At 43.0% G+C, this 12,106-nt stretch overlaps 1 protein-coding gene across 1 annotated transcript in view; it reads left to right on the top strand.

The window, feature by feature from the left end:
• The window catches only part of LOC137503076 (uncharacterized), a 238,538-nt gene that overhangs the window by 131,062 nt on the left and 95,370 nt on the right, over nt 1-12,106 (top strand). The window lies entirely within an intron of this gene.

Genomic DNA, 12,106 nt, shown 5'->3' with positions numbered 1-12,106 from the left:
AAGCAGTTTCCTCTGGCCTAGTATAATAGCTTGTGTTTTCGTTGGGTTGATGGAGAGAGAATTCTCAGCTGCATAACAGCTGATCTGTTCTAAGTTTCGGTTCATATTTTCAATAGCTGCATTTATGTCATTCACTTTTGTGTGACCGTAAATTTGAAGGTCGTCGGCATAGAGATGGTAGATGCAGTTTTTCAACTTAGAAGAGATGTCATTCAAATATAAAATAAACAACAGGGGGCCGAGTATAGAACCTTGTGGCACACCATTAACTTTGTACTTCCACTCCGTTCTCTTATCATTCATGACAACACACTGTCGTCGGTTATGGAGGTAGGAAGCGAACAATTTGAGAGCAGCGTGGCTAAAATGGAAGGAATGCAATTTCGCTATTAATATGTCCGTACTGATAGTGTCAAAAGCACTGCTGAAGTCTAGGAGAATGAGCACGGTCACTTTGCGTTCGTCCATTGCTTTTCTTACGTCATCCGTAACTTTTAGAAGAGCAGTAGATGTACTATGTCCTTTTTTAAATCCAGATTGCAGGTGATCAAGTAACGAATGATGCATCAAATATTGGAGCAGTTGTTCATGCATGAGTTTTTCTAAGACTTTCGAAAGTGAAGAAAGTATACAGACAGGTCGATAGTCAGATGGAGAATTTGCTAGAGATTTTTTTGGTACTGGGAAAATTAAGGCATCCTTCCAAACAGTTGGGAAGTAGCCTTCCAAAAGACATGAGTTACATATGTGGGTTAAAATTGGCAGTACTACATCTATCAAGGTAACGACGAAGGATATCGGGATGTCGTCCACTCCGATTGCTTGCGATTTGATTGATGTTAGTTTTCTTTTTACATCGTTTTCATTTACTTTACGAAATTTGAACAAAGGCTGTTGTGGTAATGGAGTAGATTGAAGAGAATTTATTGTTGTTTGTATAATATGAGGGTGGGTATTAACTATTTCTCTAGTAAAGTGGGCATTTAATTCATCTGGATTTATGTCATGCGTATTGGAGTTTGTAGTTTGCCTCCCAATACCTACGGATCTGAGTTGTTTCCAGGTACTTTTTGTGTTTAAGTTACTGGCTAATTGTTGGAAGTAAGCATATTTTTTGTTTCTGATTATTTGTTTAACTTTATTTCTAAGCACACGGTACTTTTCAAAATCTTCAGATGATAATGTCTGCTTGTAACATCTGTGTAGTGCATCTCGTTCAGCCATTGCGGACTTAATGTCGTTTGTTAACCATGGAGCAGCTTTGCGAGTCACCCTAGCAGTACGTTTAGGTACGTGTTTGTTATACAATCCCAACAATAATGCGTTAAACCTCTTTACTTTTTCGTCATTGTCAGTCAAGTTCAGTATTTTGTCCCGCGGGCAGAGATTAGCATCTTGTATCAATTGTTGAGGATTTAAATTTTTCATGTCTCTATAGGTTATCCACTTCGGCTTTGTTTTGGGAACTTTCAAAGAATAAGCTAAATATATGAGATCGTCGTATGAAATACCAGGTACAGAAGTTTGTCCATGTGTTAGTATTTTCTGAGGATTATTTGTGATAAGTAAATCTATTAGAGTGTGTGAGGATCCGTTAGCCGTGTGCACGTGGTGAGTGGGGTTAAGTGGCAACACTGACATGTTACAAGAGGTAAGTATGTTCTGTAAACGATTTGCTTCAACGGAGTCTATTAACAGGTTTGTGTTAAAGTCGCCAAATATGAGTACATGTTCGTAGATAGGTAGGAGTCTTAGTAAATTTTCTTCGAAGTCTGTGAAGTTTCCTGCTTTTGGTGGTTTGTAAACAACTCCAATCAGTACTTTAGTCTTATCAACAGATAGTTCTACAAACATATATTCAGTTAAGGTATCGGTAGATAATGTCGAAGTATGTATAATCTTCCCCGTTAAATTATTTTTGTAGTATAGAGCTACTCCTCCTCCACGGCGCTTCGGTCTATTGTGAAAAACTGCATTAAATCCTTCTATATTTACCGAGTTCAGAGGGACCGAGTCCTTCATCCAACTCTCACTAATTGCTACAACATTTACCATGCTTCCTTCAAAAATAGCTTTCAGCTCAGTGTGATGGGCAATTATAGACTGAGCATTGACATGGGCACACAATAATGAGCGGGGAAAGGACGAGAATTCTCTCTCCAGGTGACTGCGGGCGGGGTGAGAGGGGGTCAGGGAAAGAGAAGGGTGGGAGGGTTCAGTATCAAGGCGAAGGTTGTTTACCCTGCCCAGGGAGAAAGCTACGTTATTACCTGTGTTAGCCATAATCAAAAATAAACAGAGGGCAACTTACCATGGTTTCCTCTTGCCTACGTAAGCCACTTGAATCATTTAAACATTCACTCACACTAAACTTATAATAAAACCACTTATAATTAAATCGTAAATCCATGAGTCATGTACTCTACTAATCACCTAGCCCTGAAATAACAGCATTTAGTTCCGCTGTAGTGGTCACAGTGAATTTGTTTTTGTTTTTGCCTAGAACTACTATTCTTCCTTCCTGGGTCCAAACGTTACGCACTCCGAGCTGGTCTCGGGCTCGATTTAACAGATCTTTTCTAGAAGCAGTCAGTGACTCCGTAACCAATAGTTTGGTGCCTTTGAAGAGCTTCTTAGCGCGCCAGACACGATCGCGAACATGAAACCGGACGAATTTGACTATAATCGGCCTGTTTCCCGAGGTCACGACTTCCGCAGCTGATCTGCGTAGAGGTCCCAATCTATGACAGCGATCGATGTCATCCATTGATAATTCCACTTGTAGGTAAGACTTTACTGTCTCTATCACTTTGGCATAGACATTCTCAGCCGGTTCTTCTTTCACCCCGTGTATGAGTAGACAGTTCCGTCTACTGTATTGTTCGGCTTCGTCAGTCCTGGCTTCGTGCTGGTCAAGACGCTGTTGAACAACTAGTAACTCCTCCTTTACACAAGAAATTTCCGCCGAGATGTACTGGCGAAAGTCTTTGAACTCGGAACAGAGGGAAGACAGATTTTCATCAGTGCGGTCGTTAGTGTTGGCAGCCCTGCTGGCACTGGCTGATGTCAACTGTTCCAAGCGAGCTTGGAACTCATCCATCCGTTTAACAAACTTTATTTCAAAGTCCGACACACGCTTATTTACACTTTTTACGGACATGTTTTTAATAGAACTAGACGTCAGTTGTCTGGTGTAATTACTGAGACACACTCACCGGACCTGTCTGCTAATAATCTTGCTAAATCAGGCTGGTAACACAGAGCTCTCCTACACAGCACACACAGCACGCGCCATTTCCAGGGTTACTGTGAATAGTACCCTTATGTGATGAACACCGCGGTATAGTACGGGTTACTGTGAATAGTACCCTTATGTGATGAACACCGCGGTATAGTACGGGTCCCTGTGATTAGTACCCACTATGTGAGGAACACCACTGGATAGTACTGGTCCCTGTGATTAGTACCCACTATGTGAGGAACACCACTGGATAGTACTGGTCCCTGTGATTAGTACCCACTATGTGAGGAACAGCACTGGATAGTACGGGTTACTGTGAATAGTACCCTTATGTGATGAACACCGCGGTATAGTACGGGTTACTGTGAAGAGTACCCTTATGTGATGAACACCGCGGTATAGTACGGGTTACTGTGAATAGTACCCTTATGTGATGAACACCGCGGTATAGTACGGGTTACTGTGAAGAGTACCCTTATGTGATGAACACCGCGGTATAGTACGGGTCCCTGTGATTAGTACCCACAATGTGCAGAACACCACTGGATAGTACTGGTCCCTGTGATTAGTACCCACTATGTGAGGAACAGCACTGGATAGTACGGGTTACTGTGAATAGTACCCTTATGTGATGAACACCGCGGTATAGTACGGGTTACTGTGAAGAGTACCCTTATGTGATGAACACCGCGGTATAGTACGGGTTACTGTGAATAGTACCCTTATGTGATGAACACCGCGGTATAGTACGGGTCCCTGTGATTAGTACCCACAATGTGCGGAACACCACTGGATAGTACTGGTCCCTGTGATTAGTACCCACTATGTGAGGAACACCACTGGATAGTACTGGTCCCTGTGATTAGTACCCACTATGTGAGGAACACCACTGGATAGTACTGGTCCCTGTGATTAGTACCCACTGTTACCAATTTTTTGTGGTAGTTATGCATGAAAGAAGGTGCTGGGTGGTGAATAGGTCTCAAGCTACTAAAGTGAAATTAATTTTAAAATTTAACAAGGTTATATTTTCTTTTCAAAATTAGGTAACAACAAATAGAACAGGTACTTAGTAGCCGAAACACGATTGAAAAAAATACATTTACATAGGTACCCCATTTGGGGCTTCAAAAGTCAGAAACATAATTCTTGAGCAATGAGCCCACCCTTACAATGAACACTATACAACAATGGGGCCGAAAACCCCTAAACAAGCCAGAAACATTTGCTTCCAATTACACCCAAAAGCCTCCTTGAGGCAGAAACACAATTTTCAAGAAAGGGCAACTTCCCCCTAAAATACAAGCCTATCATAGGCCACTCCGAACTCCACCTTTAAGCTGTCCTCAAAGGACAAATACACAGGGGTAAAATACCCAACCTACTGAGGTCTGTTAAATGACAAGAAGGTTAATACATGACCTCTAAAATACAATTTGAGAGGAGGCGAACTTGCACTCCTAATACACTTTGCTTAAGACCTACTTGGCACTAGGCCGTTAATACAAGGGCTAATCCCATACTACAGAGGTGACTTAATAACAATTTACATTACATTACGGAAGAATTGGTTGAGAAAAATAAGTTCACCTCGAGACGATGTGAGTGGGAGCTCGAGAGGGTTAAGCACTCTCTATCCCGATATGTCGTTTGAAAGATAGAATAGATACCAGTAGTTTTTACATTTTAAAGGAAAGTTACATGGTGGAAGGCCTAGAACCCGCCCCGAGAGTTAAACTGCTGATCTAGCAACGAAAGAAGTTATTAATTGGCCATTACCTTGTGTTGAACGGCTGGAGATTTAAGAGGCGCTTCCCGCCCCCTGCTGTGTACCTTACGCACTGAAAGATGGAACAGAAGTGGCCCGGAGACCCTAAAATCAGCAGTTTATATCCCCTCGCGGAAGGTTCTAGTCGTTAGGGGAAAGAAAACACCCTCCCACAAATTCTTTATTGGGTAGGACCCCGCAACAAATTCAAGTTGGGGAAAGATACACCAGATTGGTCAGAAATTAATAGAAGAAATTCGGGATTGGATACATACATAACAAGGGGAAGAAAGGGGTAAATATTGCCAACTTAAACAATGACAGAAAGAAATTTAACAAAGAACAAACTCTTGAAATTAAATTTTCTCCAACAAAATAGTTCTTTGACTCCGCACTAGGTTGCACTATTGTAGATCTTCAGTAGTGTCCTCTAGAAGAGAAAGTTCACACTTCTTACTTCAAGCGAAACAAAAACACATCAAAAATAACACAGTTCTAAAACTCCAAAATTTACAGGTAGTGACATCTTCTGAGAAGGTAGAAAATTAATACCGTCAATAAAGTTCAGACTTCCTCCAGCAGAGGAGTTTTAACTGGCGTGCATTTTAAATTAGCGGCGTGGAGGTGTACCGCCCGGTACAGACCTCCCCCCCCAAAAGTTCCTCCAAGGGGTAACACAGAAGAACATAAACTTTTGTTTGAAAATAAGGTCCAAGGTTTGATGTTGATATTAAAATAAATTGCAGAAGTATTTGAGAAATTTCTTAATTGGGTTTGATTCAGTTCCAAAATTTTGTTGTAATTGGTAACGTAAGGTATTTATGTTTGTAGAAGTCGAATTTCTGAAGATAATCTTTTAAAAGGTGATGAAAAATTTTGCAATGTCCACCAAATTTTGTTGTTGAATTCCCAAGTGTAGTCATCTCTTATAGTGACTGTCCATGTAGTTGATGTAGGCTAAGTTGGATGGCCAGACCGGCCGTTACAGCTTGCGTCCAAAGGAAACCGCTCGGACCCCTCAAGTACCCTGAGATACCGCTCGCCCGCACTATGAGGGGAGCAGAGGTGTTGAAGTACGCCGCGCCCGCGGTGAACAGATACAGGCTGCGGGCATGTAGCAGGTCGTGCGCCGCACATCCGCCTAGGCCGGGAGGAGAGCTCCGGCTCGGCGTGCACATGTCGTCCTCGCTGGGGCCGAGGGGGCCCGTCCTCGAACCCAGCCGCGGCACAGCGCCGCGCGGCTGCGGGGGCACTGAAACATTAAAGCTAGGCGGCAGAATTGTGTTGGACTATCATCTTCTTTGAGGGTACAGGCTTGTGGAGAGGTTGAGGGGCCAGCGGCGTGCAAATATCCATGTCATAAGTTAAGCCACTGTGTAAGGTGGAGCAGGAGACGGGTGCGTGGTAATGGCCGTGGCAAGGACAGGATGGCAGTTTAACGGATCGGGGCAGGTTTTACAAAAGGCTTACATCTAAAACCAAAATATTACAGAAGGGGCAGAATGCCTTAAAAGCGAAACTCAAAAAAAATAAATATAAACTTCATATCCTTTCAAAATAATATGAAGCAAGTTAACACAGAAATTACACCGGTTTCACCTGGGACAGGTGAACCCTAAATATCCTCTCGGTGGCTGGATTGCTTAATAACAACGTAACCGGGGTAAGGAAATCGAGAACGACACACGGCCCATGGAATCTGGGGGCAAGCTTGCCCGCGGGAACAAAATTTTTGACCATTACTTGGTCACCTACCTTTAAAGGGGTGGGTCTCCGTCCACGATCATACCTTTCCCTAACCTTTTCATGAGATACTTTAAGATTAGCTTTAGCCTTCTTCCAAAGATCTTTAATGTTGTCCGGATCTATTGTATCGGGCAGAACGTCACTCAGAGACCAGAGGTTCGAGAGCGGCGTGTTGGGAACAAACTTGAACATCAAAGAAGCTGGAGTAAATTTGTGTGATTCATGAACCGCCGAATTCAAAGCAAAAGCTAACCAATGCAGGGACGTGTCCCACCTAGAATGATCTTCATGATGATAGGCAATAAGTGCGGACCTGAGATTACGGTTAACCCGTTCAGCCAGGGATGGTTGAGGGTAATAAGCAGAAGTAGTTACGTGAGAGATGGACAAGTCAAAACAGAATTTACGAAAAAGATTTGATGTGAACGCCTTAGCATTATCAGATACAATGTATTGGCACGGACCAAACGAAGCAAAAATAGAATTTAGGCAAGTAATGGTTGACTGAGCGGTAGCCAGCTTAGTCGGAAATAACCACGAAAATCTTGTAAAACCATCTACGCATACAAAGATGAACTTGTTGGCATTCCCCTTTGACTGGGGGAAGGGTCCTACATAATCTATATACAGGCGTTCCATGGGGCGCGACGCTTGATGAGAAGACAAAAAGCCTACCTTAGTGGACATGGTGGGTTTACTGAGCAAACAAGATTTACAAGCTTTTACAAGTTCACGAATTTCGCCGTCCATACCTTTCCAGATGAACATTTCACGAATCTTTTCACGGGTTTTAAAGATTCCAAGATGCCCTCCTAATGGGGTCTCATGATAATACTTGAAGATCATAGGTACAAGAACCGCTGGAACAACAACTTTCATCAACTTATCATGCCTCGAAGGGCAACATAGAACACCATTCCTCAGAACATAAGGGACAGCATGTTCCCCAGAAGAAAGGGTTTCCATTATCGGAGCCAGCGTCGGATCTTCACGTTGGTATTTCTCGATATCCCTAAAGAGCATAGGAGCATCGGTTAGGATGGCATTAACCTCGGATAGTATGCACTCGGAAGGTGATGAACTGTCGACCGGTTCATGGGTTTCGACGTCGTTAGAAAACATACGGCTGAGTCCATCAGCAACAACATTTTCGGTACCTCTGATATGTCTAACATCAAACTGGAAGGCAGAAATACGGATGGCCCAACGGGCTATACGACCAGTACGACGCGGCCTACCTAAGACCCAGCTTAAGGCTTGATTATCTGTCTCCAGGTCGAATTTGACATGTTCCAGATAGAGACGGAACTTTTCTAAGGCAAATAAGACTGCCAACCCTTCGAGCTCATAGATGGAATACTTGGCTTCTTGAGCCGATAGAGTCCTAGATGCATAGGCGATGGGTCGCCTCCCTAGTTCAGTCTCTTGAAGAAGGACTGCAGCTACCGCCGACGACGACGCGTCCGTTTGGACGATGAATTTCTTTGAGAAATCAGGCATAGCAAGGACAGGGGCATTACAGAGAGCTAATTTCAGATCTTCAAAAGCGGCTTGTTGAGAAGGTCCCCACTCGAATTTGATGCCTTTCCTACGAAGAAGGTTCAATGGCGCCGCTCTATTAGCAAAGTTAGGAATGAACTTTCTGAAGAAATTCACCATACCAATGAACCTGGCGATACCTTTAATGTCCTTGGGAGGTTTAAAATCACGGATGGCCTGTGTTCTAGAATGATCGACTGCTACGCCATCAGGTGACACAATATGCCCAAGGAATGACATAGAGGGCTTAGCAAAAGCGACCTTGGACAACTTGACGGTTAACCCAGCCTTACGAAGGCGATTCAGAACTTCTCGCAGATGACCTAGTTCTCGCAGATGACCTAGATGTTCTTCAAAGGTCTCCGAAAACACGACGACATCATCCAAGTAGTGATATAAGTATTCAAATTTGATGTCGGAGAAGACCCTATCTAGTAGCCTAGTGAGTACAGCTGCTCCCGTGGGGAGCCCGAAAGGCACGCGGTTGTATTCGTATAAATTCCAGTCCGTGGCAAACGCTGTGAGATGTTTAGACTCTTCAGCAAGGGGAATTTGATTATAGGCCTGATTCAAGTCCAAGATAGTAAAGAACTTGGCCTTACGAAACCATGAAAAGCAAGAATGAAGGTCGGGAAGGGGCACAGATTGTAACACCACCTTCCGATTGAGAGCCCTGTAATCAATTACAGGCCTGAAGCCTCCTTGGGGTTTCGGGACTAAAAAAATAGGCGAAGAATACGCTGACTTAGAGGGCCTAATAATACCATCCCTCAACATCTGATCGATGATTTCTTTCAGAGCCTTCATTTTAGGTGGAGATGGCCTATATGGTGGAAAACGGACAGGAATCGAATCCGTGACCTCAATTTTGTATTCAATAAGGTCAGTAACACCAAGAGTATCAGAGAACACCTCTGGAAACGACTGACACAATTTACGAATACTATCAGCCTGCTCCTCAGGTAGATGTCTAAGGTCTAACAACATCTCATCCTGGGTAGGCGAAATAGAAGAACATGATGCAGAATTACACTTTAACAAGGGAACTTTACAATTTGACGCAAATTTGAATGTGCACGACTTACTCTGAAGATCGAGCACAAGACCAGTGTGAGAAATGAAGTCCGCTCCCAATATGATGGGGCAAGACAAGTGCTTAGCCACAAACAGTTTAACTTTCCATGTAAACTTAAAAATACGAATTTTGACCAGTAAGGAACCTAGAATTTCTAATGGAGATGAATTAGCCGAAACGTATTGAACAGGAGAAGAGACATAGTCAGGAAGTTTACAAACCGATTTCAATTTAGAATACCATTCAGCCGAAATAATCGAACAAACACTGCCTGAATCTAAGAGAGCTGTTATAGGCTCGTTATTTACCTCAATCTTAAGAAAAGGAACAGGTGCGGGGGTATCCGCCGCAATCCTAAGACACTCTTTGGGGCATTCAAAAGATGTATTCGAAGACTTATCGTTCCCTGAATTCTCGACCTTTTTGCCAGGGGCTGAGCCTTGGGAAGCAGAATTAGTTGACTCAGCCGAAGCCACTAGTCACTTTTGATTGTTGTTTGAAGTTACACCAGAAGTTGAGCAGGAGGGGGTGCTATTCGAATTGGGACAATTCTTTGCGATATGTGAGAAAGCCCCACATTTAAAACAGCCTTGTGATGAACCCGCTCCATTATTTGCCCTACTAGACTTGATCAGAGGACACTTATTGCGCAGATGGTCAGGCGACCCGCAAGCATAACATTTACGAGGGGTGACTGATCGGCGAGGTGGAGGCCGAGTATTACTAAAGGAAGGCGGGGGTTCTTTCGCGACACGCAAAGAATCGGCGTATCTAACCCCTTCCGCTGAGACGGCCAATGCTTCAAGTTCCGAGAAAGTTTGCGGGCATGCCGCGAAACACAAATATGACCTGTAGGGTGGTGAGATCCCTTCAACAATAGCTTGCACGATCTGATCCTCAGGGAAGTGGAGAGCAAACACCCTAGTATAAAACTTAATACCTTGGATGAAGTCTGCCAGGTTTTCATCCAAGCGCTGTACCCGATAATAGTATTTCTGAATAAGGGAGGACCTGGCCCTAGCCGGGATGAAGTTAGCTAGCAAATGGGCATGGAAATCCTCAATTGATGATTGCTCGGCAATGGCTCTAACTATTTTGTCTGAGAGAATACCTATAGCATACGGATAATTAATTTGCAAAATCTGACAAGGGGAAAGAGAAAACACAAGGGCGTGATCCTGAAATTCAACTAAAAATCTTAAAAATGAAATAACTTCACTGGTGGTGTTGACAGAAAACTTAGAGATACCTCTTAGCAACATTGCCAATGGATGAGGCAAGCTGCTAAACCCGGGTGACATAGTAGGTAAGGGTTTCAAGGGCAAAGAAGTTAATTCAGAACGGATGTTACTCAACGATGCACGGTGTTCAGACTCGTTGTCCAATGGGGCAGAGATAGTTTGAGCAGTGAGGGTTTTCCTATTTACTTCTCCCTTAGGAGGCTCTTCCTTGTTACCTACATTCACTATGGTGGGTTGATCAGATTTGGGAGGAATTTCCCCAGTTAACAATAGAGTGACTTTACTAGACAATTCAGAAATAGTTTCAAGGAGCGTATTAGCTCCCTTCCTCTGAACGTCATTCACCTTTAGAGACAACAGATCATTAACTCTATTTGAAAAGTGATATAGTCTGCCTTGCACACGCTTAATTTGATTAGGAGACGGATCATTTTCATCAAAAAAACTAACTACAGATGCTAGCCCAGTAATATTCTCGACGATCGTGGAAAGAGAGTCATCAATTTCTTTCTCTCCCAAATTGGGGATGGAAATGGGCAAATCAAGGGACTCTCTAAGCTTGTTAGTGTCTATTGCAACCGTGCCTCCAGATTGCACGTTTCTGATAGTTAACTCGTATATCAACTCCTCTTTGCGCAAATAGTTAAGGAGGAGAACATCGCGAGGGCCGGGCATGATGACAGAACAAATTTGGAAAACTCACAAATGCCAGCAACTGAGAAAATTGTTAGAGTTTGGATTAAAGCAATGTTTAACCGTCAAAAGGGGCAAAATTGAGACCCATTCAACCACGCTCTGCTACCACTTGTTACCAATTTTTTGTGGTAGTTATGCATGAAAGAAGGTGCTGGGTGGTGAATAGGTCTCAAGCTACTAAAGTGAAATTAATTTTAAAATTTAACAAGGTTATATTTTCTTTTCAAAATTAGGTAACAACAAATAGAACAGGTACTTAGTAGCCGAAACACGATTGAAAAAAAATACATTTACATAGGTACCCCATTTGGGGCTTCAAAAGTCAGAAACATAATTCTTGAGCAATGAGCCCAACCTTACAATGAACACCATACAACAAAGGGGCCGAAAACCCCCAAACAAGCCAGAAACATTTGCTTCCAATTACACCCAAAAGCCTCCTTGAGGCAGAAACACAATTTTCAAGAAAGGGCAACTTCCCCCTAAAATACAAGCCTATCATAGGCCACTCCGAACTCCACCTTTAAGCTGTCCTCAAAGGACATATACACAGGGGTAAAATACCCAACCTACTGAGGTCTGTTAAATGACAAGAAGGTTAATACATGACCTCTAAAATACAATTTGAGAGGAGGCGAACTTGCACTCCTAATACACTTTGCTTAAGACCTACTTGGCACTAGGCCGTTAATACAAGGGCTAATCCCATACTACAGAGGTGACTTAATAACAATTTACATTACATTACGGAAGAATTGGTTGAGAAAAATAAGTTCACCTCAAGACGATGTGTGTGGGAG

The sequence above is a fragment of the Anabrus simplex genome, chromosome X (assembly GCF_040414725.1).
Source record: "Anabrus simplex isolate iqAnaSimp1 chromosome X, ASM4041472v1, whole genome shotgun sequence".
In the NCBI taxonomy this organism is placed as follows: Eukaryota; Metazoa; Arthropoda; class Insecta; order Orthoptera; family Tettigoniidae; genus Anabrus; species Anabrus simplex.
This window is presented reverse-complemented; position numbering and strand designations above follow the sequence as displayed.